Genomic DNA, 27,838 nt, shown 5'->3' on the forward strand with positions numbered 1-27,838 from the left:
ATTTCAGCCTAGAGAGAACAAGTGATTTGAAAAGGATCATCATGGGCTTGGCATCTCTCGTTTTGAAAGTTCTCATTATCCATCCTATAATTTTCTTTGCACGTGCGATCGTGGCACTGTTGTGATCCTTGAAAGTTAGATCCTCAGACATTACTACTCCCAGGTCCCTTACATTATTTTTCCGCTCTATTGTATGGCCGGAGTCAGTAGTATACTCTGTTCTAGTTATTATCTCCTCCAGTTTTCCATAACGGAGTAGTTGGAATTTGTCCTCATTGAACATCATATTGTTTACCGTTACCCACTGGAAAACTGTTTATATCTTCTTGGAGGTTAACCGCGTCCTCAGCAGATGACAGCCTCATGCAGATCCTAGTATCATCCGCAAAGGATGATACGATGCTGTGGTGTATATCTCTGTCTATGTCTGATAAGAGGATGAGGAATAAGATGGGGGCGAGTACTGTGCCTTGTGGAACAGAGCTCTTCACTATGGCAGCCTCCGATTTAACTCTGTTGACCACTACTCTTTGTGTTCGATTTGTTAGGAGTTGAAGATCCATCTCCCCACTTTCCCAGTTATTCCTTTAGCACGTATTTTGTGCGCTATTACACCATGATCACATTTGTCAAATGCCTTTGCAAAGTCTGTGTATATTACATCTGCATTCTGATTTTCTTCCAGTGCATCCAAGGCCATGTCACAGTGATCCAGTAGTTGTGAGAGGCAGGAGCGACCTGCCCTGAACCCATGTTGCCCTGGATTGTGCAGATTTTGGGAATCCAGGTGATTTGCAATCCTGCTTCTTAGCACTCTTTTCAAAGATTTTTATGATGTGGGATGTCAGAGCTATTGGTCTATAGTTCTTAGCTAATGCTTTGCTGCCACCTTTATGGAGTGGGGCTATATCCGTTGTTTTAAGTGACTGTGGAATTTCACCCATGTCCAAGCTCCTCCTCCATAGTGTACTTAGGGCACGCGAGAAGGGTTTCTTGCAGTTCTTAATGAAAACAGAGTTCCACGAGTCTGGGCCCGGGGCTGAGTGCATAGGCATGTTGTCAATGGTTTTTTTCGAAATCTATCGGAGTTAGGGTAATGTCGGAAATCTGGCATACATTTATGGAGTTTTGAGGCTCATTCATGAAGAAATCATTTGGGTCGTCGATCCTCAGACCGATTAGTGGTTCACTAAACACAGAGTCGTACTGGGATTTCAATATTTCACTCTTGGTGGGTGGGAGGAGACTCTTACCTTGGTGGGTGGGAGGAGACTTACATTGGTGGGTGGGAGGAGTCTCTTACCTTGGTGGGTGGGAGGACTCTTACCTTGGTGGGTGGGAGGACTCTTACCTTGGTGGGTGGGAGGACTCTTACCTTGGTGGGTGGGAGGAGGCTCTTAGCTTGTTGGGTGGGAGGAGACTTTCCTTGGTGGGTGGGAGGACTCTTACCTTGGTGGGTGGGAGGAGGCTCTTACCTTGGCGGGTGGGAGGACTCTTACCGTGGTGGGTGGGAGGACTCTTACCGTGGTGGGTGGGAGGACTCTTACCGTGGTGGGTGGGAGGACTCTTACCGTGGTGGGTGAGAATACTCTTACCGTGGTGGGTGGGAGGACTCTTTCTCTGGAATTATTAATTAGATGGATCTCGGGTAGGTGGCCGTACTATGGTCAACATATTTTCCACATCCTACATAATGGACCAGGCTGGCACCAGACGAGCCTGGCCCATGGCCGGGCACCAGACGAGCATGGGAAGGTGCTACAAGGAGGACGTTGTCCTGGAGGATGCTTGGTGAGTTCCTCTAGTTAGTTCCTGATCAGCCAGGTGGACTGCGTGATGATGGCAACAATAGCCTGACTGATTGGGTCATCAGCCAGGAAGTCTGGCGCCAGGCTACGTGAGGGGGGGGGCGGTGACCCCCCCGGAACCATCGAATGGTAAGCCCTGTATTTTATACAGTTTAATATAGCTCTTGCTAAGTGTTAGTGAAAGTGGAGTATGTATTAGTGTAGGAGAGAAAGAGACAGGGAGGTGATGATGGGTGACGGGTGGGGGTGGTAATGGTAAGAGCGAGGTCACCCAGGTCCTGCCAGACTTGGGCCGGGTTTAGCCGGGGGCTGCCCGGCCCGTTGTTGCCTCTGCTGCTCCTTCTGCTGCTGCTGCTGCTCCTCCTCCTGCTGCTGCTGCTCTCGATGCTGCTCCTGTTGTTGCTGCTTCTGTTCCAGATGCTCCTGCTGCTGTTGCTGCTGCTCCTGTTCCAGATGCTCCTGCTGCTGTTGCTGCTGCTCCTGTTCCAGATGCTCCTGCTGCTGTTGCTGCTGCTCCTGTTCCAGATGTTCGTGCTGTTATTGCTGCTCACTATACTCGTGTTGCTGCTGCTTCTGCAGTTTCTGTAATGTTTCTGTTCTTTCTGCAAAAAGAATTCCCCCCCCCCGGCCCTGGTGCAGCTGTTGTTGTTCTTGCCCTGTGAGTGGTTACATCATGGGTCAGTAGTGGTAATGTGTGCGTGTGTGTGTGTGTGTGTGTGTGTGTGTGTGTGTGTGTGTGTGTGTGTGTGTGTCTGTGTCTGTGTGTGTATGTGTGTGTGTGTGTGTCTGTGTGTGTGTCTGTGTGTGTGTGTATGTGTGTGTGTCTGTGTGTGTGTGTGTGTGTGTGTGTGTGTCTGTGTCTGTGTGTGTTTGTGTGTGTGTGTGTGTGTGTGTGTGTGTGTGTGTGTGTCTGTGTGTCTGTGTGTGTGTCTGTGTGTGTGTCTGTGTGTGTGTGTGTCTGTGTGTGTGTGTATGTGTCTGTGTGTCTGTGTGTGTGTGTGTGTGTCTGTGTGTGTGTCTGTGTGTGTGTGTGTCTGTGTGTGTCTGTGCGTGTGTCTGTGTCTGTGTGTGTGTGTGTGTGTCTGTGTGTCTGTGTGTGTGTGTGTGTGTGTGTGTGTAGTGCCTGAGGTGCCACTGGCCTGGAGTACACCTGTGCCACTTTTACCTGGCCTTGTACCTCGTGTGCCAAGAGCACCTGTCCCTGCTAATAACCTCTAGTTGCTCTACACCTGGCACCACCCCACCTGGCACTACCTCAACCACCCCACCTGGCACTACCCCAACCACCCCACCTGGCACTACCCCAACCACCCCACCTGACACTACCCCAACCACCCCATCTGGAATTACCCCAACCACCCCCACCTGGCCGCTTGGCACTTCCTCGCCACCTCCACTATTGGCATGATGTGGATTGATGTGCGGGTGCCAGAGCTTGAGAGGCGGGTGCTGGCGGCAGCGGCATCAGCAACAGTGGCAATGGCAACAACAGTAAGAACAGTGGTACCAACAGTAGCAGGAGCGACATCACTAATAATAGCAGTGGTAGGTACAGTAACAACAGTAGTAACAACAGCAGTAACGACAGCAAAAGCGGCAGCAATAATAGCAGTAGCAGCAACAGTAACAGCAGTAGGAGCGGCAGCAGTAATAATAGTGGTAGCAACAGTAACAACAGCAACAATAGCAGCAGGAGCGGCAGCAATAATAATAGCAGTGGTAGTTACAATAACAACAGTAGTAACAGGAGCAATAATAGCAACAGTACCAACAGCAGCAGGAGCGGCAGCAATAATAGTAGTAGCAGCAACAATAAAGCAGCAGTAACAATATTAACAGCAGTAGTAACAGTAGCAGTAACAGTAGTAGCAGCAGCAGTAACAACAGTAGTAACAACAGCAGTAACAACAGTAGTAACAACAGCAGCAGGAGCGGCAGCAGTAACAACAGCAGCAGCAATAATAGCAATACCAACAACAGCATTATCAGCAACAGCGGCATCAATAGTAACAACAGCATCTATAATAGCAACAGTATCAACAACAGCAACAGCGGCATCAATAGTAACAACAGCATCAATAATAGCAGCAGTAGCAACAACAGTAAGAACAGCAACAGCGGCATCAATAATAGCAGCAGTAGCAACAACAGTAAGAACAGCAACAGCGGCATCAATAATAACAGCATCAATAATAGCAGCAGTAGCAACAACAGTAAGAACAGCAACAGCGGCATCAATAATAACAGCATCAATAATAGCAGCAGTAGCAACAACAGTAAGAACAGCAACAGCGGCATCAATAATAACAGCATCAATAATAGCAGCAGTAGCAACAACAGTAAGAACAGCAACAGCGGCATCAATAATAACAGCATCAATAATAGCAGCAGTAGCAACAACAGTAAGAACAGCAACAGCGGCATCAATAATAGCAGTAGCAACAACAGTAACAAGAACGGGGATGAGGTTGGGGGAATTATGGTGGTCTTATACCCCCACCTGTTTGTTTCCGGGAAACACATGGCCCCCGCGGCCCGCTCTCACACCGGGCTTTCTAAATTAGAAAGCAAAGACTACGGTAGAAATTATTGCATTTACCTGGAGTCTCTTTCGGAGGTCAGCGCCCCCGCGGCCCGGTCCCAGACCAGACCTCCTGCTTACTGGCCTGATCGATCAGGCTGTTAGTACCCGCCGCCTGTATTCCAGCGTGTGCATCACAACCCGGATGAATTTTTCATTAGTTTACTTACTATACATATATATATTAATTTTATACATAAACAAAGGGAGTGGAACAATCTGGACAGTGATGTAGTGGAGGCAGGATCCATGCACAGCTTTAAGAAGAGGTACGATAAAGCTCCTGGAGCAGGGAGTGGACCTAGTGGCGACCAGCGAAGGCAGATCAACCAGGCTGTGTGGGTCAGCGGGGTGCCAACGGCAACAGCCTGGTTGAACAGGCAGTTGGTCTACCTTGTAGCTCTCGAATTTGTCGCCATAGTCCTACGCGCCAGATACGTCATCTGACGCCAGCCCTCGTCAGTGGCTATCTCCCGCCAGCGTTCGTGCCTTACACATCTCCAGGCTAGGCCTCGGGCATGGGTTAATTGAAAGAGAAAGCCTTGGCGCCAGGTCGGGCTGCCAAGGTAGAAAAACTCTCAAAACTGGTCACAGGTGAGCGTGAGTTTTATCAGGCATCATGGCCTGAAACGTCAGCAGTTTCAAAGCTTCTTGTCTGGGATTCATGTGGACTGAATGTGTTACAGTTTACTGTATCAGGTGGCTAAACCAAGGTCAGTGGTTTTATTTGAAGGTCGCAGAGCCCATGACCAGGTTCCTGGAGTAGAAAGACCATGACCAGGCTCCTGGAGTAGAAAGACCATGACCAGGCTCCTGGAGTAGAAAGACTCTCAAAACTCATCAAAGGCTCGACCAGGCTCCTGGAGTAGAAAGCCCATGACCAGGCTCCTGGAGTAGAAAGACTCTCAAACTCATCAAAGGCTCGACCAGGCTCCTGGAGTAGAAAGCCCATGACCAGGCTCCTGGAGTAGAAAGACTCTCAAAACTCATCAAAGGCTCGACCAGGCTCCTGGAGTAGAAAGACTCAAAACTCATCAAAGGCTCGACCAGGCTCCTGGAGTAGAAAGCCCATGACCAGGCTCCTGGAGTAGAAAGCCCATGACAAGGCTCCTGGAGGAGAAAGCCCATGACCAGGCTCCTGGAGTAGAAAGCCCATGACAAGGCTCCTGGAGGAGAAAGCCCATGACCAGGCTCCTGGAGTAGAAAGCCCATGACCAGGCTCCTGGAGTAGAAAGCCCATGACAAGGCTCCTGGAGGAGAAAGCCCATGACCAGGCTCCTGGAGTAGAAAGACCATGACCAGGCTCCTGGAGTAGAAAGCCCATGGCCAGGCTCCTGGAGTAGAAAGCCCATGACCAGGCTTCTGGAGTAGAAAGCCCATGACAAGGCTCCTGGAGTAGAAAGCCCATGACAAGGCTCCTGGAGTAGAAAGCCCATGACCAGGCTCCTGGAGTAGAAAGCCCATGACAAGGTTCCTGGAGTAGAAAGCCCATGACAAGGCTCCTGGAGGAGAAAGCCCATGACCAGGCTCCTGGAGTAGAAAGACTCTCAAAACTCATCAAAGGCTCGTCAGAGGTTCGTCGACATGTATGCTGAGGTGAAAACTTACGAAAGAAAGATAAACTGTGTTTGAAGCAGGTCCATGACTGTGTTCCTTCACAATTTTCCTGCTGTGAACAAGTCAGCAAGGAAAGGTAATCACAGATCCCCGTGGAAAGTTACATTAATGTACCAAGAAGATCTCTGGACACTTATAAAAGTAATGGGCAGGAAAAAAGTGTTCATTATTTAAGTTTCACTAGATGACCCGAGTGAAATATTTCAACTGCAACTCATTGATTTACGAACCAGTGACACTCTCACAGACACTCATAAGGCAACCAGTCTCTTCAATTTTTGCGGAAAAATAAGGTAAAGTAAAGGGTGGTATAAACCTTGGTAATAAATACCGACAAGTTGGTTTAGAAAGACACGTAAGCAAACACTATAACATATTTATTAGAAAACGTTTCGGCCCTGGAACCTTGATCACTTCTAACATACAGAGGTAGAAAGACTATATATATAATGTCTTTCTACCTCTGTATGTTAGAAGTGATCAAGGTCCCAGGACCGAAACGTTTTCTAATAAATATGTTATAGTGTTTGCTTACGTGTTTTTCTAAACCAAAGTAAAGGGTGTAAGGTAAGGTAAGGTAAGGTAAGGTAAGCCTCAAGAAGTGTACTTCAGGTGTGTTCAAAGTCTTGGTCATCACTATATAATTTACAGCCACAGATAAGTAACTTCCAGTATGTTATGTTTATCTGTTAATAACATTAACTCAACTGCGATTGAACATTAATTGTTAAATTATACTTTGTTATATTTGTAATTATAAATTTAAAATGTGATTTACCTCTGCTGATACTGAATTAAGTCTCTCGGTATAATAAAATACGATTGAGAGGTGGATTATTATTATTATAATCAAGGGGGAAGCGCTAAACCCGGGGATTATACAGCGCCTGGGGGGGGGGATGTGGAAGGCATTCAGGCTTAATTCGGGGAACTGGAGCACAGATCCAATTCCCTAAATCAAGAGCCCCTCACCAACATCAAGGAACCTTCCTTGAGGGGAGTGAGAGGTAGAGTGTGTCACACCGAAGCTAGTCATCTAGTTTACCTGTGGTTTCCCTACTCTCGCGGCCAGGTTTCCTTGCTGACCGTCTGGTCAACCAGGCTGTTGTTGTTCGCGTGCCCACATAGCTATCACAGCCTGGTTATTGGAAATCATGATTGACTGGGGCAGCAAACATGAACGATTTCTGGAAGAGTTTCTCTGATTTTTGTCTCACTTCATGTGTAATAATTATGCTATTAATATGTGGGTTTATTAAGGTAATGCTTATCGTTGTTATTAACATGTGGGTTTATGAGGGCAATACTATTATTATTGTAATAAAGTTGGTAGAATTACCGACAATATGTAAAGTAAAAGGACACAAGTGCAACTAATGTGACATTTATTGTGGCAACGTTTCGCTCTCCAGGAGCTTTATCAAGCCATTACAAACAATACATGGACACAGAGGGTATATAAAGGCTCAGAGTGAGGTGAATACTAGTGAGGTACCATTTCGATGTTCACTAGTGGTAGTAGTAGTAGTAGTAGTGGTAGTGACAAAAGTAATGCAATATGGTAGAGCAATTAATTTGTACATGAGTAAAAGGATATAAAAGCTATTACTTGGGTAACATAAAAATAGGTTGGACAAATATAAACTGGAATGAGGCGGCTTGTTTCAGTGTTCACTCTCTGTGCTTTGTGTAGTATAACAGGAGAGACTATGTGATGGCAGGGTTTACTGTTTTCAGGAGGATTCTTGCTAAGACTTCGGAGATGGTGAAGCTGCCGTTGTTTTGTTTAATTGTATTTGAAACAGCGATCAGTGCTGATTCAAGGCACTTGCGTGTGCGGAAATTAGTTTCTTTTATCACTAATTGGGCGTCTCTGAATTTCATAAGATGATTGGTGGAATTTCGGTGTTGTACACAGGCGTTGTTTAAGTTGTCGTTCCTACATGCGTATATGTGTTCATTGAGGCGGGTGTCGAGGTTTCTTGCTGTTTCACCTACGTAGATCTTGTCACAGCCTCCACAGGGTATAGTGTAAACTCCTGCATTGACTGGTTCGTGGTGCTTGGGTTTTGTCCTGGTTAGATCCTTTATTGAAGTGGTAGAAGCGATGGCGACTCTGGTGTTAGCTTGTGAAAGTACTTTTGAGACGTTTAGTGCAACCTGGCTGTTGGGAAGAATTATAACTTTGTTGGGAGCGGTGTTGATGCGTGGAGAATTGATGATCTGAAGAGCTCTTTTCTTGCAGTCTTTGATGAAAAAAGAAGGAAATTGTAACTCAGTGAATGTTTGGTGAATGTAAGTACATTCCTCGTCAAGAAACTCAGGACTACAAATTCGGTATGCTCTTAGGAAAAACCCGATGATGATGCCTCTTTTGGTCTTGGTATCTTGACTGGAATAGAAGTGTGTGAGATCATTTTTATTGGTGGGTTTCCGATAAACTTGAAATCTTAGGTTGTTGTCTACTTTGTGAATGAGGACGTCGAGGAAAGGTAGCTTGTCATTGGACTCTTCTTCTAGTGTAAACTGAATCGCTGGTTCAACTGCGTTGAGCCTTGCCTGAAGATCCCGTACATCAAAACGTTTTGGAGTTATTACGAGGATATCGTCCACGTAACGTAACCAAGTGACGCTTGAAGGGATGATGTTGGCGAAGTGTTCGGACTCTAGGTGTTCCATGTATAAGTTGGCTAGGACGGCACTTATTGGGGACCCCATTCCCATGCCGTAGGTTTGTTTGTAGAGCTTGTTATTGAAGGAAAAACAGTTGAAGTTAACACAGAGTTCAATCAAGTCAACAAAATCTCCGGGAGGTAAAGGAAGATTAAGGTCCTGGTTGACTTTACGTCGTAGAACCTCGATGGCTTTTTTGGTAGGTACTTTTGTGAAGAGGGAAGTCACATCCAAACTGCTTAGTTTCTTGTTACGGATGGAGAGGTTACGGATGCGGTTGAGAAGGTCGCCTGAGTGTTTAAGATGAGCGGGGCTGATGGTCCCCAGAAGGCAGGAAAGATGTTTGGCAAGAACTCCGGCTAGTTTGTGTGGAGCACTGCCTATACCTGACGTGATTGGTCTGAGAGGAATATTGTGTTTATGGGTCTTGGGTAAACCATACATGTGTGCTGGTTTAGGGTTGCTTGGTAACAAGTACAAAAGTTTCTTCCCTTCTCTAGTGCGTTTGAGTATTTGTCTGGTTTTGTATAGAAAGTCTTTGGTGAGCGTCTCCCACTGTTGAGTGCTGATGGGTTCGTATGTAGATTGGTCATTCAAAAGGTCCATCATTTTAGTGTTGTAGTCACTGGTGTTGAGTATGACGACTCCACCTCCTTTGTCGGCGGTGGTGACGATAATGTTGGGGTCGTTGGCGAGGTCCTTAAGGGCAGTGATGTATCTTCTAGGAAGATTAGAAGAAGAAGGTTCACATAAAGCTGCAGTGAGAAGGCCCTGTATATAACCCTTCTGGAAGTTGCTGTCACTGTGTCTATGGTTCCTGGTAACAAGATTGAGTTGATAGTTAGGTTTGCGTATGTTGGTGGTAAATTTGAGTCCCAGACTCAGTGCTTGTTTCTCGTAGTCGGTTAAGGTGCGTGACGATAAGTTGTTTATCAGGGATTCGCGTCCCATTTCCTTCCATCTACTGTTAGTGCAGAGGTACTGAAGTTTGCGATTGAGTTTGATCTTCTGTTGGAGGTTAGCTGTGGTGACTGTGCTGAGAATATGCTCAGCAGTGTGTTGGTCAATCTGAAGATTGACCAATCACGTCAGGTATAGGCAGTGCTCCACACAAACTAGCCGGAGTTCTTGCCAAACATCTTTCCTGCCTTCTGGGGACCATCAGCCCCGCTCATCTTAAACACTCAGGCGACCTTCTCAACCGCATCCGTAACCTCTCCATCCGTAACAAGAAACTAAGCAGTTTGGATGTGACTTCCCTCTTCACAAAAGTACCTACCAAAAAAGCCATCGAGGTTCTACGACGTAAAGTCAACCAGGACCTTAATCTTCCTTTACCTCCCGGAGATTTTGTTGACTTGATTGAACTCTGTGTTAACTTCAACTGTTTTTCCTTCAATAACAAGCTCTACAAACAAACCTACGGCATGGGAATGGGGTCCCCAATAAGTGCCGTCCTAGCCAACTTATACATGGAACACCTAGAGTCCGAACACTTCGCCAACATCATCCCTTCAAGCGTCACTTGGTTACGTTACGTGGACGATATCCTCGTAATAACTCCAAAACGTTTTGATGTACGGGATCTTCAGGCAAGGCTCAACGCAGTTGAACCAGCGATTCAGTTTACACTAGAAGAAGAGTCCAATGACAAGCTACCTTTCCTCGACGTCCTCATTCACAAAGTAGACAACAACCTAAGATTTCAAGTTTATCGGAAACCCACCAATAAAAATGATCTCACACACTTCTATTCCAGTCAAGATACCAAGACCAAAAGAGGCATCATCATCGGGTTTTTCCTAAGAGCATACCGAATTTGTAGTCCTGAGTTTCTTGACGAGGAATGTACTTACATTCACCAAACATTCACTGAGTTACAATTTCCTTCTTTTTTCATCAAAGACTGCAAGAAAAGAGCTCTTCAGATCATCAATTCTCCACGCATCAACACCGCTCCCAACAAAGTTATAATTCTTCCCAACAGCCAGGTTGCACTAAACGTCTCAAAAGTACTTTCACAAGCTAACACCAGAGTCGCCATCGCTTCTACCACTTCAATAAAGGATCTAACCAGGACAAAACCCAAGCACCACGAACCAGTCAATGCAGGAGTTTACACTATACCCTGTGGAGGCTGTGACAAGATCTACGTAGGTGAAACAGCAAGAAACCTCGACACCCGCCTCAATGAACACATATACGCATGTAGGAACGACAACTTAAACAACGCCTGTGTACAACACCGAAATTCCACCAATCATCTTATGAAATTCAGAGACGCCCAATTAGTGATAAAAGAAACTAATTTCCGCACACGCAAGTGCCTTGAATCAGCACTGATCGCTGTTTCAAATACAATTAAACAAAACAACGGCAGCTTCACCATCTCCGAAGTCTTAGCAAGAATCCTCCTGAAAACAGTAAACCCTGCCATCACATAGTCTCTCCTGTTATACTACACAAAGCACAGAGAGTGAACACTGAAACAAGCCGCCTCATTCCAGTTTATATTTGTCCAACCTATTTTTATGTTACCCAAGTAATAGCTTTTATATCCTTTTACTCATGTACAAATTAATTGCTCTACCATATTGCATTACTTTTGTCACTACCACTACTACTACTACTACTACTACTACTACCACTAGTGAACATCGAAATGGTACCTCACTAGTATTCACCTCACTCTGAGCCTTTATATACCCTCTGTGTCCATGTATTGTTTGTAATGGCTTGATAAAGCTCCTGGAGAGCGAAACGTTGCCACAATAAATGTCACATTAGTTGCACTTGTGTCCTTTTACTTTACTATTATTATTATTATGTGGGTTTATAAGATACTCTTAATGTTGTTAATATATAGGTTTATGAGGGTAAAAATTATTAATGTTATTAATATGTGGGTTTGAGGATAATACTTTGTATATGGGCTATGTTAGTTACGCTGTTAATTGACCTTGTGTTTGAAGGTGTGGGACCATCACATATCTGACCATGTAACCAGGCTCACTCGTGCAGAAAGGCTGGAGACCACTGATATAAACTCTTGGGAACGCCTCAGCGCTCCGATTCTCCTCCCAGGGACGCAAAAGTGATGTATACCTGGAGATAAATGGTATGAAATACCGACACTATGGAAAAATAAACACAGATGCAGCATAATGCGATTCTTTATTTACAACGTTTCGCCCACATAGTGTGTTTTATCAAGTCACAAACAGATCTACCTGGGCAGGTCCGTCTCAAATCCAACCCACCCAGCATTCTCCACCTAACTCTTCACCCCGTAAATACTCGTCTACTATTCACACAGGTGGATCTGTTTGTGACTTCATAAAGTCCACTGTGTGGGCGAAACGTTGTCTGTATTTTTCCAGATGTATGCCTGATAATATATACGTGATAGATACTCGAGGGAGTGAATCCCAATGTGCACACTTTAGAGTTGCCTCAAGACGATTTTGGGAGTCTCCGGTCCAGGATCAGGCCTTCTGGTTGATGAACTGATCAACTAGCCCGTTGGTGTTAGCGGTATGCAGTCTTAATATACAGCTAGGCACTTACTTAAGGAGCTTATCAAGTTCCCTTCGCGTATATATACTGCCTCCCTCACTCTCGTGTGTTAGTGTGACTTGTAAATGGTCCAAATCAGACCGAAACGTGGTTATAAGCTTCTCTCACTCCTGTCTACCTGTGTGCTGTGTGCTACCCGTGTACTGGCTCCATGTGTGCTGTGTGCTACCCGTGTACTGGCTCCATGTGTGCTGTGTGCTACCCGTGTACTGGCTCCATGTGTGCTGTGTGCTACCCGTGTACTGGCTCCATGTGTGCTGTGTGCTACCCGTGTACTGGCTCCATGTGTGCTGTGTGCTACCCGTGTACTGGCTCCATGTGTGCTGTGTGCTACCCGTGTACTGGCTCCATGTGTGCTGTGTGCTACCCGTGTGCTGGCTCCATGTGTGCTGTGTGCTACCCTACCTGTGTGCTGTGTGCTACCCGTGTGCTGGCTCCATGTGTGCTGTGTGCTACCCGTGTGCTGGCTCCATGTGTGCTGTGTGCTACCCGTGTGCTGGCTACCTGTGTGCTGTGTGCTACCCGTGTGCTGGCTACCTGTGTGCTGTGTGCTACCCGTGTGCTGGCTCCATGTGTGCTGTGTGCTACCCGTGTGCTGGCTCCATGTGTGCTGTGTGCTACCCGTGTACTGGCTACCTGTGTGCTACCCGTGTGCTGGCTCCATGTGTGCTGTGTGCTACCCGTGTGCTGGCTCCATGTGTGCTGTGTGCTACCCGTGTGCTGGCTACCTGTGTGCTGTGTGCTACCCGTGTGCTGGCTCCATGTGTGCTGTGTGCTACCCGTGTGCTGGCTCCATGTGTGCTGTGTGCTACCCGTGTCCTGGCTATCTGTGTGCTGTGTGCTACCCGTGTACTGGCTCCATGTGTGCTGTGTGCTACCCGTGTACTGGCTCCATGTGTGCTGTGTGCTACCCGTGTACTGGCTCCATGTGTGCTGTGTGCTACCCGTGTGCTGGCTACCTGTGTGCTGTGTGCTACCCGTGTACTGGCTCCATGTGTGCTGTGTGCTATTCGTGTACTGGCTCCATGTGTGCTGTGTGCTACCCGTGTACTGGCTCCATGTGTGCTGTGTGCTACCCGTGTACTGGCTCCATGTGTGCTGTGTGCTACCCGTGTGCTGGCTACCTGTGTGCTGTGTGCTACCCGTGTACTGGCTCCATGTGTGCTGTGTGCTATTCGTGTACTGGCTCCATGTGTGCTGTGTGCTACCCGTGTACTGGCTCCATGTGTGCTGTGTGCTACCCGTGTACTGGCTCCATGTGTGCTGTGTGCTACCCGTGTGCTGGCTACCTGTGTGCTGTGTGCTACCCGTGTGCTGGCTCCATGTGTGCTGTGTGCTACCCGTGTGCTGGCTACCTGTGTGCTGTGTGCTACCCGTGTACTGGCTCCATGTGTGCTGTGCTACCCGTGTGCTGGCTACCTGTGTGCTGTGTGCTACCCGTGTACTGGCTCCATGTGTGCTGTGTGCTACCCGTGTACTGGCTCCATGTGTGCTGTGTGCTACCCGTGTGCTGGCTCCATGTGTGCTGTGTGCTACCTGTGTGCTGTGTGCTACCCGTGTACTGGCTCCATGTGTGCTGTGTGCTACCCGTGTACTGGCTCCATGTGTGCTGTGTGCTACCCGTGTACTGGCTCCATGTGTGCTGTGTGCTACCCGTGTGCTGGCTACCTGTGTATTATCAAGTTCCTTCATGAAGACAACTTGGGGGGGGGGGGGTAATACCCCTCATGATTGAAGAGAGGAGGGTGTTGAAGAGTCTTGGTGTCTTTAGACTAATTGAATTATTCCAGGGCCGGGGTCCGGGAGCAGGACGATTCTCGAAACTCATCTGAAGCATATAGGCAAAGGTGAACCCAGGCCATAGTAGGGAAAACTCTAGAAAGAGGTCACAGGTAATACCCGTGCTTTTCAATAAAAGTAATTTCAGTGAGGAGATTTAGCAACATTCTCTAAGAGTCTTGCAGATGTTCGCTGTGGTGTATCTTTCTCGCCTGTGTTTTAAAGAATACAAGATGGAACTTGTAGATGAATGGTTCAGAGAACCGACATGTTGATAAATTAGACACATATGCAACTCTTGGGTATCTTTATTGAGGAAACGTTTCGCCACACAGTGGCTTCATCAGTCCATACGAAGGAGAAACTTGAAGAACAGAAGGAGAATGAGGTAATCAGTCCCTCAACCTTGAGTCGATGTGTTCAGTCCATCAATCTTGAATAGAATATTCTATTCAAGATTGATGGAACTTACATTAGTGATAGCAAAGAGATGAGTGAAAAGCTGAAGTCTCAACGTGACTAGGTTGATACCAGCCTACCAGCCTACCAGCCTACCAGCCACTTTGGCTCACCGTCCCATAACAACTTACTGGAGTGAAAGGTACGCGAAGATGTGTAGAATAAACGCAGTGAAAAGCGGGGGCGCCGTAAGTATAATTAGAGAACACTGTGTCATCTCTTACAAATTTCTGAATAGCCGTTGAGGATTGGTGGGGGGGGGGGGGAGATACACAAACCACCAACACTGATGGTGTGGGGAGGAAACAGCCATTGGGGAATGGAAGAAAGGGGTTAAGTAGACACATCACCAACACCAGCACTGTGGTAGGTTGTTGAAGCTCATGGAGAGAGTGAAAGGTTCTCACCACAGTGTAGTAGAATGCCCCAGGTATCGTTACTTGCTGGGAAGGGAGGGGAGGGAGGTAGGATGGGGGTCAGGTGTGGTGAAAGCCTTCCATAAGTGTCACCATGTTATATGATGCGCGTAAAAGAAATAACTGGAAGAGTATACCTGGAGAGGATTTCGGAGGTCAGCGACCCCGCGGACCCGGTCTGTGACCAGGCCTCATGGTGGATCATGGCTTGATCAACCAGGCTGTTACTATTCGCCGGACGCAACCTGACATACTAACCACAGCCCGGCAAATGACGACCCTAACCCATCCCCATCACTCTCCCACCAGTAACAGGAGGTAGAAACCTACGCAGCAGTTGGGTATCTTTATTGATATGTTTCGCCTACACAGTAGGCTTCTTCAGTCAAATATAAAGGCAGCAGTAGTAATGAAGTAATGATGATGTAACCAGTCCATCAACATGGGGAAAAAAGTATCTAAGGTGGGACTGACCACCTCAGATTCGTTTCATTACTACCGCTGCCTTTGTATTTGACTGAAGAAGCCTACTGTGTAGGCTTCTTTAATTTTCTAGCAAATCCAAATTACCTGTAGATAATTCCTGGATCATCGCCCCATCGGCTCGCTTGTGGACCAGACTTGTCCAACACCCGGATCGTAACTCATAAATAAAAGAGAGAGAAACAAAGTCAGTGTAGTTTTTACCTCACACAGTTTTGATAAATTCTGATTTAGAAACTGTATAGACAAGAACTGGTTTGTAAAGTAAAAGGACACAAGTGCAACTAATGTGACATTTTATTGTGGCAACGTTTCGCTCTCCAGGAGCTTTATCAAGCCATTAGTTGCACTTGTGTCCTTTTACTTTACATATTGTCGGTAATTCTACCAACTTTATTACAAGAACTGGTTTGGCAAGAGTTATGCATAGGTGAAACGAACTGACAAATAGCTTTTTGGTGACTACTTGTTCAACAAGGCTGTTGCTGCCCACAAGCCTACATGTTAAGGAGATTTAATATAAGAAATGATGGTAGCGAAGAAGCAATTGTTGAACCGTTATAGAGGCGTTGTATTGATAATAATGGCGGAGCCCTAACCTATCCACGTCTGCTAGGGGAGAGGTCTCCGGCCTAGGTGCGTGGTTCAAACGGGGGTCACGTGATTTAAGGCTTGACCAGGGAGCCTGTCTATAAGTGGGCTACCACAATGTATACATTACACAAGGATTACACTGTTGACATGCATACCTTACCTGGAATCTACCTGGCACGGGACTTTTCAACAATTTACCAGCAGAAATCAGAAATATTTCCGGAATGGAGATAAAAACTTTCAGGAGGAAGTTGAATCACTATCTCCTACACATTCCTGATCAGCTGGGTTGTGATGGGTATGTGGGCCTGCGGGCCGCTGCCTCGAACAACCACGTTGATCAAGTGGTTCACAAGAAAGCCTGGCCTGAGGTCGGGTTCCGACCTCAAGCCAGGTTACAGGTGTGCCACTGTATCTCATAAGGACTTGCCTTGTATGGGCCAGTAGTCCTTCTGCAGCACACCTACTGGCCCATATTGGGTAGGTACAAGTCACCTACTGTCCTAAGCTAGTCAGGTCCAAGTCACATCCACTTAAGAAGGAAGGAGCACTCCCATCTCTCTCTCTCTCCTTCTCCCTCTCTCCCATTATCTTCCCTCCCTCCGTCCCCTTCCCTTCCCCTCCCAACACACTTTCTAAGAGGTAAGTTTCCTCAGACATATCTGCTGCCCCTGCCCACCTAGCAGTCGAGATAGTTACCTGCGTGTTAGTCGACTGTTATGGGTCACGTCCTGGATAACCTGCTGTCTCCACCAGGTACCAGATCAACCAGGCTGTGATAGATATATAGGCCAGCAGCAACAGCCTGGTTGACCAGAGTCAGGTTCCTGGGAGTAGAATAAATGTCAAAACTCATCGGAGGTATATTAAAGGTAATGTATCTCATCTTGGTGCAAAGATACAAGTTGTTTTATTACAAAACGTTTCGGTCCCAGGACCGAAAGGTTTTCTGGTATGTCCTAGTGTCTGCTGACGTGTCTTTATAACGAATAGAATCTATTCAAGATTGATGGACTGACCACATCGACTCAAGGTTGAGGGACTGATTACCTCATTCTCCTCCTGTTCTTCAAGATTCTCCTTTGTATGGACTGATGAAGCCACTGTGTGGCGAAACGTTTCCTCAATAAAGATACCCAAGAGTTGCACATGTGTCTAATTTATCAACATGTCGGTTCTCTGAACCATTCATCTACAAGTGTAAAGTGCTGGGGAGAAGGTATCCGCACACTGCCGTGTACCTACGAGGATAGTTGAAAAAAGATAAAGGTAAACTAAAGGTAAATAGGTTAGAAAGATAGTTGGTGCATTGCTCACATTTACTATAGACTATTTTTTTCCCTCAGGGCAGAGCTAAATCTACCCAGAGAGAAACGCCTTTCTACCATACTTGGCTTATACCTCCTGGTATAAGTTATGTGTCTGTCCTGCAGTGTTCCCAGGGTCAAACCCCCCCCCCCGAGGGGTGTGGGTGAAAATGTTTGCAGGAGGTAGGACATAAGTCTTTGGTTAAGAGATCACGGTATTTTTTTTTTTTCCTGGGGTGATTAAATCTGCATGTACCATTTGTTTTTCCTGGCATTCCGTTTTTGCAAACACTCCATGCATGAGATTTACACGGTTCGATTTTCCATTTACCTTGATTTATTATGTTCAAGGCTTTTTGCCTTTTCGTGGGTCTCAAGAGTTTTCCTACTCCCGCAGCCCGGCCTTGCACCAGGCTTACGAGTATCTTTTGCTTGGCTAGTCAACCAAGCTGTTGCTGTTCGCGGCCCATTTGCCCATGTATCCATCACATCCTGGTTGATCCGCCACCTAGCTGAGGTACTTGTCGAGTTTCCCCTTGAGGAGGTCTGCCTGGGGTTGATGATCTTGCCCTGGTCTGAGACCGGGCAGCTGGGACGATGATCCCAACCGCCTGGTTTGAGGTTGATCTGTGAGAATACAAGAATCCTGAAGGTTGTGAGGTGGAGGAGCGAGGGGGCAGTGATCCCCAGTAGCTTCAAGAGGTACAACCATCTGAACGTCACCTTTAAGCCACCCTCCTCATCTGGTTCACAGCCAGTCAGGGCTAGCGCCTCCTCACTCGCTAATATCATCATGTGTTGAGGTAGTCAGGCAGGAGTGTGTGACGGAGTTTCTTGTGTGGGGGGGGGGGAATGTTGAAGTGGGAGTAAGTTTATCTACATACAGGTACACATAAAGTACGCAAATTTAGGTGACGTCGGTTATCATACCTAGTAACATATGTGTAAATTATCTAGGATAACCCTCAGAAAAGGTCAGACGAAGTTATTTCCATTTGCATCCTTGTATTATCTTAGTATTTAAAGGTAGGTGTCCGTAGCTCGATTGCTAATGCACTCAACTCACACACAGAGGTCCGGGGATTAATCCCCGATACGGGTGGAAACATTAGGACGTGTTTCCTTAAGACACCTGCTGTCCCTGTTTACCCATTAGTAAAATATGTACCCGGGTGTCAGTCGACTGGTGTGGGTCGCATCCTGGGGACAAAATTGACCATATTTGCTCGAAATACGGAGCTTAAGGGGCTTTCTATATAGTAGTGTATCACTGATGTCAGCTATGGTCTGTATAACATGTAGAAATATATAGATTATTATTATTATTATTATTATTATTATTATAGGGTTGAAGGGGAAAAGGAAGGTTGGATGGTAGAGGAGGGAGGGATGGAGGTTGTGGATGGGGGGCTCAGTAGAGTAGAAGGGAGGGAGAATCCATCAGACCAGCTGGACAGCAGTAGGTAAGAGGATTGAGGACCAGCTCGGTCAGACTGTTGGTGTTTGTACGTCACAGTTCCGATGATTACCAACAGTTTACAGCAACTTTGCATAATTCCTTTTAAAAAATTACAATTGAATGCAATGGGGAGAGGAAGGTTGTAAGGTTGAGGGAGGGAGGAATATGAAGGGATGAAGGAAGGATGGAAGAAGGGGGAGGGAAGGATAGTTCATAACACAACCTGTGGGTGGGGAGGAGAGTATCAGTGAGCGTGAGTCATTAATGTTTTTGTGTGTAGAGGAGTAGTGATGTGTGTAGTGGCGTGGAGGTGTAGTGATGTGTGTAGTGGCGTGGAGGCGTAGTGGTGTGGAGGTTTAGTGGTGTGTAGTGACGTGGAGTAGTGATGTGTGTAGTGGCGTGGAGGTGTAGTAATGTGTGTAGTGGTGTGGAGGTTTAGTGGTGTGTAGTGACGTGGAGTAGTGATGTGTATAGTGGCGTGGAGGTGTATTGGTGTGGATGTGGTGTGTGATGTAGTGGTGTAGATGTAGTGTGTGATGTAGATGTGGTGTGTGATGTGGTGTGGTATAGATGTGTAGAAGTGTAGATGTGGTGTGTGGTGTAGATGTGGTGTGTGATGTAGTGGTGTAGATGTGGTGTGATGTAGTGGTGTAGATGTGGTGTGTGATGTAGTGGTGTAGATGTGGTGTGTGATGTAGTGGTATAGATGTGGTGTAGTGGTATAGATGTGTAGAGGTGTAGATGTGGTGTGTGGTGTAGTTGTCAGCATAGTTGCTGATCCTCCTTTACATGTGTTTTATATAGAAGATCCTTAGGCCCAGTGACTGTATGACGTCACTGGATGCGCATGAGTTAGTGGGACCCGCTACCTCGCCCTCACTCGACGCTTAGACATACAAGCAGGCAGTAACACGGCAGGCTGGGCCCTTCTCTTACCACAGTCTGACAATATATATAGCGTTACCATCCAACAAGTGTGTTTGTCTTCAACCATCATATCTCCTTCCGAACCCCCACGACATAGTGGTGTAGTAGTGTAGATGTGGTGTAGTGGTATAGATGTGTGTGATGTAGTGGTGTACATGTGGTGTGTGGTGTCGATGTGGAATTCGTGTATATAAAGACAGATGTATGTTCCTCACTATGTTATTTTTATTTATTATCACACTGGCCGATTCCCACCAAGGCAGGGTGGCCCGAAAAAGAAAAACTTTCACCATCATTCACTCCATCACTGTCTTGCCAGAAGGGTGCTTTACACTACAGTTTTTAAACTGCAACATTAACACCCCTCCTTCAGAGTGCAGGCACTGTACTTCCCATCTCCAGGACTCAAGTCCGGCCTGCCGGTTTCCCTGAACCCCTTCATAAATGTTACTTTGCTCACACTCCAACAGCACGTCAAGTATTAAAAACCATTTGTCTCCATTCACTCCTATCAAACACGCTCACGCATGCCTGCTGGAAGTCCAAGCCCCTCGCACACAAAACCTCCTTTACCCCCTCCCTCCAACCTTTCCTAGGCCGACCCCTACCCCACCTTCCTTCCACTACAGACTGATACACTCTTGAAGTTATTCTGTTTCGCTCCATTCTCTCCACATGTCCGAACCACCTCAACAACCCTTCCTCAGCCCTCTGGACAACAGTTTTGGTAATCCCGCACCTCCTCCTAACTTCCAAACTACGAATTCTCTGCATTATATTCACACAACACATTGCCCTCAGACATGACATCTCCACTGCCTCCAGCCTTCTCCTCGCTGCAACATTCATCACCCATGCTTCACACCCATATAAGAGCGTTGGTAAAACTATACTCTCATACATTCCCTTCTTTGCCTCCAAGGATAAAGTTCTTTGTCTCCACAGACTCCTAAGTGCACCACTCACTCTTTTCCCCTCATCAATTCTATGATTCACCTCATCTTTCATAGACCCATCCGCTGACACGTCCACTCCCAAATACCTGAATACATTCAACTATGTATATACACATATTTCTCATTGTGTATATAAATGTATATTTCTAAGCGTATATACACAGAAATGGATATTTTATTAAGCATAAAGGTATATATAGTTCTGTGTATATGCAAAAACACGTACATTTCTCGGTGTGCTCTCAGAGGTATATTTTCTTAACTCGTTATGACATTTCCTTATTGTCGTTTAAATACAAGTAAAAAGTAAATTAATATAAGACAATCTAAATTGACCTAGAATAGTTAGTCTTCAAGTTTTTATTTTAATTGGACAGGACAGATGTACATGAACAATAATGCGTGCAAAAACACACTTTCTAATTCAAGGACAGATTGCTTTTGTAGCTGATAGGCTTCACACCTAAGAAACTACTGTGCATGTTGGTTTACGGGCCATTGTTTGAGCATTTGTGTAGCAGGAGGTTAACTTTCTTATTTTGTGTTGATTGCAGGTCGTGACCATGGCTCTCTAAGCTGCAGGCAGCCTCTGCCCCGGAGAAGGTAGGAGAAATGTTGGCATACCTTTTATCTCTGATGAGTTCCGAATTTTTTATTTTTCTGCTCCCAGAGCCCGGCCATAAGCCAGGCGAGCCTGGTTCAGGTGCTGCTACACGCTGGCATCAGCGTACCCATCAGGTACACTTTAAGAAAAGCTTGTAGTACCAGGCTGTAAATCAGGTCCCCAGGTAAGGAACGAATCACGAGAGTAAAGACAAAAGGCTAGTTTTTGAGTGTCCATGTATCCTTTCCACCGATATTGACAATATATACAGAGTTCGGTAGAGTAGCAAATAATAATGAGAGCAAAGCAATTAGTTTACATCTCAAACAAGAGAGCCTAGTATGTATACAATACCTGGTAGTGAGAGACTGTAACCAGGGGCGTATATCAGTTCGTCAGGAGTCACCCTCTCACCCAGATGGTTAACGCATAAACCTGACGGCGAATCACCGCGCAGAATAAAGTGCAACGTATTGGGCGCACGCCACAATTATCATTATATTATTATTATTATTATTATTATTATTAAGCGTCAGACAAGTTGGGGTCATACAGCTTCCTGGGCTTCAGAGGTAATAGAGTTCAAAGATGGGGAGGATAGCTCCGATTCCTTGAATGAAGAGCCCTTCTCCGGCATAGAGGAACCTAACACACGGAATCGTAATAACACGATTGTAAACAAACCACGCCGTGGGTTTAAACCTCACCCGTTCCGTTCTTTGAGGAACCTCCCTTAACCAGCTGTTTCTGACTGCCGCCCAGGCAGTTTAACACGGAGTGGTTGGGAGTACATAATGGCTCACTATGTACTCCTCTCAGTAAACAGGTAAATGGCTGGGGGTAGGGAAGATGGAGCAAAGTTTACAGGTATACTGGTCCTGGTGTATGTAATACCAGTGTACTGATCCTAATTTTATATTATTATTATTATATTCATAGGGAGGCTATACAGCGTCTGCGTAACAGGCGGTCACAGATATACGGTGTATGTGATATAATTATAGGGAGGCTGCCTTCAAGAGAGAGCTGGACAGATACCTGAAGTCGGTGCCGGATCAGCCGGGCTGTGGCTCGTACGTCGGACTGCGTGCGGCCAGCAGTAACAGCCTAGTTGATCAGGCCCTGATCCATCGGGAGGCCTGGTCGTGGACCGGGCCGCGGGGGCGTTGATCCCCGGAATAACCTCCAGGTAACCTCCAGGCTAAACCTAGCGTTTTGCCCACACAGGATTGGTCCCAAATCTGTACACACAAATCGTTCCCATGAAAGTAGAAGGCTTGGCAGAACCCCCCCCCCCCCCCGCCCCAAGGAAAAGGCAGGGATGCAGGAAGTATGAACGACCGAGACTTTTCAGTGCCCACTCTTCATACATACGGGGAAATTTGATGTCTTCAAGAAGGAATTACCTGGAGGTTATTCCGGGGATCAACGCCCCCGCGGCCCGGTCCACGACCAGGCCTCCCGATGGACAAGTTTCTCACGTCAGTGCCTGATCAACCGGGCTGGGGTGCTTATTTTGGAAATCTTGCAGCTAGCACCAACAGCCTAGTTGATCAGGGCATCCACTGGGAATCCTTTTCGGGGATTGGGGCCGCAGAGGCATTGACTCTGGAAATATTCTCGAGGTAAGGCACGGACAGATCTTATGCAGCGTGACACTGGGGCGAATACAGTGGATTTGTCACTGGAAATGTTGACGTTTCTCCTGATGAGGCTACTTTACCGGTCCGCCATCTTAAACAAAAATGGATATCACATCATAACCTGTAATACCTAAGTTTTTCCACACTTTAAAAACAAAGAAACACTTTGTGTCCTAAGGTTTTTTTTAATGGCCTTGTGCAGAGCTATTCGCGTTTCTTTTTTTTTCCAAAGCAGCTGCCGCGGTGGTGGCTGCTTAGTATAGAAGAGGTTGTTGTGTAGTGGGTAGGAACTGAGCAAGCCATCTTCCCGACCACCCACACAGTCTGCCTCTTACCCACCTTCCAGTATATAAGTCAGGTAATCATATACACTGTCCCGTCCATACACCCAGTAGCAGCAGTGATCTGCAGCAACGCCACCATGTGCAGCTGCTGTTGCAGTCATGGCTGCTGATTTGACCAGTGATTTATGTAGTGGTGGATGCTATGTAGAGTTTGTGTAAGGGAGAGGCGAGGATGGAGGTGGTGGAGGGAATGGTCAAGATGTGGGGGCGGGGGTTGTGGCGTGGTCGGTGTGGGGGTCAAACCGCTGACTGGACCTTACCTCTCTCTCTCTTTCTGGCTTTTAGTCTCATCCCCACACCTTCCTTTGTTGGTGAGCTACACTGAGCTAGTTTTATAACATACGAGGCTTTGCTTTGTATACTGTTTTGTATATGAGAGGCCTAGTGGTGTGATCTTATACTGCAGTGTGGGAGTTCTTGACTCAGTAGCTGGGATAGCGACTACCACACGTACCGTGTCTTTTATAATATTGCATCTGTGGCTTTCTGTCTTTCGGGAGGGAGTCAGAGTAGGTTCTTGGGTAGTTGGTAGAGGCGGCGAGGAGGGAGTAAAGGGAAGAGGATGACTAGACTGTGGATAAAATCGGTCAAAAGGTGGAGGAGGGTGGGCAGTGTTGGTACCGTACTCCCGCTCTCACTGCCATCACCCGCGGAGCACAACGCTGCGATCACCTCCCACCACCACTACCCTCCCTCTTCCTTCCATCATCCCTGCCCCACCACCACTACCCTCCCTCTTCCTTCCATCATCCCTGCCCCACCACCACTACCCTCCCTCTTCCTTCCATCATCCCTGCCCCACCACCACTACCCTCCCTCTTCCTTCCATCATCCCTGCCCCACCACCACTATCCTCCCTCTTCCTTCCATCATCCCTGCCCCACCACCACTACCCCCCCTCTTCCTTCCATCATCCCTGCCCCACCACCACTACCCTCCCTCTTCCTTCCATCATCCCTGCCCCACCACCACTACCCTCCCTCTTCCTTCCATCATCCCTGTCCCACCACCACTACCCTCCCTCTTCCATCCATCATCCCTGCCCCACCACCACTACCCTCCCTCTTCCTTCCATCATCCCTGCCCCACCACCACTACCCTCCCTCTTCCTTCCATCATCCCTGCCCCACCACCACTACCCTCCCTCTTCCTTCCATCATCCCTGCCCCACCACCACTATCCTCCCTCTTCCTTCCATCATCCCTGCCCCACCACCACTACCCTCCCTCTTCCTTCCATCATCCCTGTCCCACCACCACTACCCTCCCTCTTCCATCCATCATCCCTGCCCCACCACCACTACCCTCCCTCTTCCTTCCATCATCCCTGTCCCACCACCACTACCCTCCCTCTTCCATCCATCATCCCTGCCCCACCACCACTACCCTCCCTCTTCCTTCCATCATCCCTACCCCACCACTCCCTCTTCCTCCTAACCCCTCCTCCCAGCTGCCACCACCTCACCCTTCCACCTCCTCCTCCCCCTCCCAACCAACCTCGTTCGCTCACACCAAACTCACCCTGGAGCCCAACGGTAAGATGGGACTGACACGCACGCATATACGTACACTCACGCACGCACGCACTAGACACGTGATAATATATCCCGTAAACACGGAACATGTCTACAGGAATTACGTTTATACTCTGTTATAGAGGCGTTAAACTCCTATAGTCATTCACACATTGATCGTTTACTTTATCTTTTTGTTAAAACATACCTAACCTAACTTAACCTAATACAAAGAACATTTGTAAATACAGGAAGTGTTAAGAAACTAACATTGTTAAACTGGTAAACTCAAGGACGTAGTACAGTGAGGATATTGGACTTCTATTGGTCCATAAAGTATTGGAGGTTAGAAATATGGGTCCCAGACCAGGCTGTGAACCAGGAGGGGGTGAGGAAAGAGATAGGAACAGTGACAGAGGACACACGATAGGCTAAAACTAATTCTAATTAAGGGCTTAGCCAGGGTTGTGACGGCTGTGCGGGACGCTGTCAGCAACAGCCAGGTTGACAAGGTAAACAAGAGGGCAGGGCAGCCTAGCCAGTGACAGGTATATGTGGTGATAGGCCGGACTGTGGGAGTGGAAAAGCTCTGGAAACCGGTTAGAGGTAAGGGCGGGGCAGAGGGTGGTAATTGAGTGAGTGGGTGACTGCTCGCCCAGGTAAGTGAAGGTGTTCCCACGAACACCAGCAGTGTTGCAACCTCCCGGGCCCCACTCCTCATCTCCATCCTTCCCATCCTCTTCCTTCACAACCTCATCCTCCCCATTGGCTTCACCATCTTATTAGAAGCGTTAAACTCGCATGGTCATTCACACATTGATCGTTGTTTAGTTTTGTTGTTAAAGCTTAGGTAGCCAGAAGTGACTTTCTTCTTCTTTTCCATCTCTTACTGTATATACTTAATTTTTCTTCTCGGTTTCTTCATTTTCTCTAGTTATGTGTTACAAGTTACCTGGTTCTGTCTTATTCTCTCCACTTCCAGCCAGTCACTCTTGAGTAAGATCCAGCTCACCCTGATTCTTATACATATCTCAGTGAGTGCGGGAGAATTCCTGCTTGATATGTCGCAGAGATAGAGAGAGAGACGGAGACAGACAGAGAGAGACGGAGACAGACAGAGAAAGAGAGACGGAGACAGACAGACAGAGAGACAGAGACAGAAAGAAGGAAGGGGGAGACTGGCTCAGTGTATACATTTGTGTGTTATAAGGTGTTGCCTGAGAGGTGTGCAGCGACCTTGGTAACAGCTGTACACCTGGTGTCTCATATCCCAGCACCCCGTGTGGACAACACTGGCTGGTACATACACCTGGTGCCTCATATCCCAGCACTCCGTGTGGACAACACTGGCTGGTACATACACCTGGTGCCTCATATCCCAGCACTCCGTGTGGACAACACTGGCTGGTACATACACCTGGTGCCTCATATCCCAGCACTCCGTGTGGACAACACTGGCTGGTACATACACCTGGTGCCTCATATCCCAGCACTCCGTGTGGACAACACTGGCTGGTACATACACCTGGTGCCTCATATCCCAGCACTCCGTGTGGACAACACTGGCTGGTACATACACCTGGTGCCTCATATCCCAGCACTCCGTGTGGACAACACTGGCTGGTACATACACCTGGTGCCTCATATCCCAGCACTCCGTGTGGACAACACTGGCTGGTACATACACCTGGTGCCTCATATCCCAGCACTCCGTGTGGACAACACTGGCTGGTACATACACCTGGTGCCTCATACCCCAGCACCCCTTGTGGACAACACTGGCTGGTGCACACACCTGGTACCTCTTGTCCCAGCACCAGACGAGCCTGGCCCATGGCCGGGCTCCGGGAGTAGTAAGACTCAAGACTCATCAAAGGTATATCAAAGGTATACCCCGTGTGGGCAGCACTGGCTGGTTCATCACATTTTTTTTCCTTTGAACGATGTCTGGGGTCACTGCTCCCCCACGACCTGGTCACAAATCAGGGTTTCTGGCTGATGTCCTGGTCAACCAAGCTGATGGTGCTAGCCGTAGAGTCTAATATATGCACCGCAGCCCGGCTGATCAGGAACTGACTTCGTGAACTTATCCAGTTTACTCAGTAATTCTCATTATGTTAGGTAAGACACATATGCAACAGTTAGGTATCTTTATTTCGAAACGTTTCGCCTACACAGTAGGCTTCTTCAGTCGAGTACAGAAAAGTTGATAGAAGCAGAAGAGACTTGAAGACGATGTAATCAGTCCATCACCCTTAAAGTTTTGAGGTGGTCAGTCCCTCAGTCTGGAGAAGGGCATTGTTCCATGGTATGAAACAATATGATATTGTTTCAGAACATTATAATGTTCAATTCTCATTATATATGAAGGAAGGACCAGAACTCTTCAAGAACCTCCTACCATACGTAAGGGTGGTTGTTGGAAAATACATTTATTAGAGGAAACGTTTCGCCACTAGTGCCTTCTTTATTAGGACTAAAAAAAACATTACACAAGAACACAAGAACGAAGGAACACTGCAGCAGGCCTACTGGCCCATGCGAGGCAGGTCCAAGTCTCCTACCGGCTTAAGCCAATGCACCCAACCTAGTCAGGTCAGGTCACATTGACTTAAGGGAGGAACATATCCCCCCTAATTCTACGTCTTTCTAGAGAGTGCAGATTCAGGGCCCTTAGTCTATCCTCATAGGGAAGGTTTCTGATACATGGGATCAACTTTGTCATCCTCCTTTGTACATTTTCCAGAGCATTTATATCCATTCTGTAATACGGTGACCAAAACTGTGCAGCATAATCTAAATGAGGCCTAACCAAGGATGTATAGAGTTGAAGAACAACCTGAGGACTCCTATTATTTATGCTTCTTGATATGAAGCCAAGGATTCTGTTAGCTTTATTGCGAACACTTATGCACTGTTGTCTTGGTTTCAGATTAATGCTAACCAGAACTCCTAAATCTTTTTCGCAATCCGTAATATTAAGATCTACATTATTTAGTTTATATGTGGCATGGTTATTGTCCTGTCCAACATTTAGAACTTTGCATTTGTCTATATTAAACTGCATCTGCCACTTCTCCGACCACTGCATCAGTTTAT

The 27,838-nt window shown here is 47.0% G+C and overlaps 1 protein-coding gene across 4 annotated transcripts in view; it reads left to right on the forward strand.

Moving 5' to 3' along the window:
* LOC128685755 (collagen alpha-1(I) chain-like) overlaps positions 1-27,838 on the forward strand; it is a 343,376-nt gene that overhangs the window by 192,466 nt on the left and 123,072 nt on the right. For 3 of the 4 annotated variants that reach the window (XM_070087796.1, XM_070087799.1, XM_070087800.1), the window contains exon 2: positions 21,190-21,238. The exons of the other annotated variant lie outside the window; for it this stretch is intronic. The gene's annotated coding sequence lies outside the window, so the exon portion shown is untranslated. The remainder of the gene's footprint in view (positions 1-21,189; positions 21,239-27,838) is intronic. 4 annotated transcript variants of the gene reach the window in all.

The sequence above is a fragment of the Cherax quadricarinatus genome, chromosome 23 (assembly GCF_038502225.1).
Source record: "Cherax quadricarinatus isolate ZL_2023a chromosome 23, ASM3850222v1, whole genome shotgun sequence".
In the NCBI taxonomy this organism is placed as follows: Eukaryota; Metazoa; Arthropoda; class Malacostraca; order Decapoda; family Parastacidae; genus Cherax; species Cherax quadricarinatus.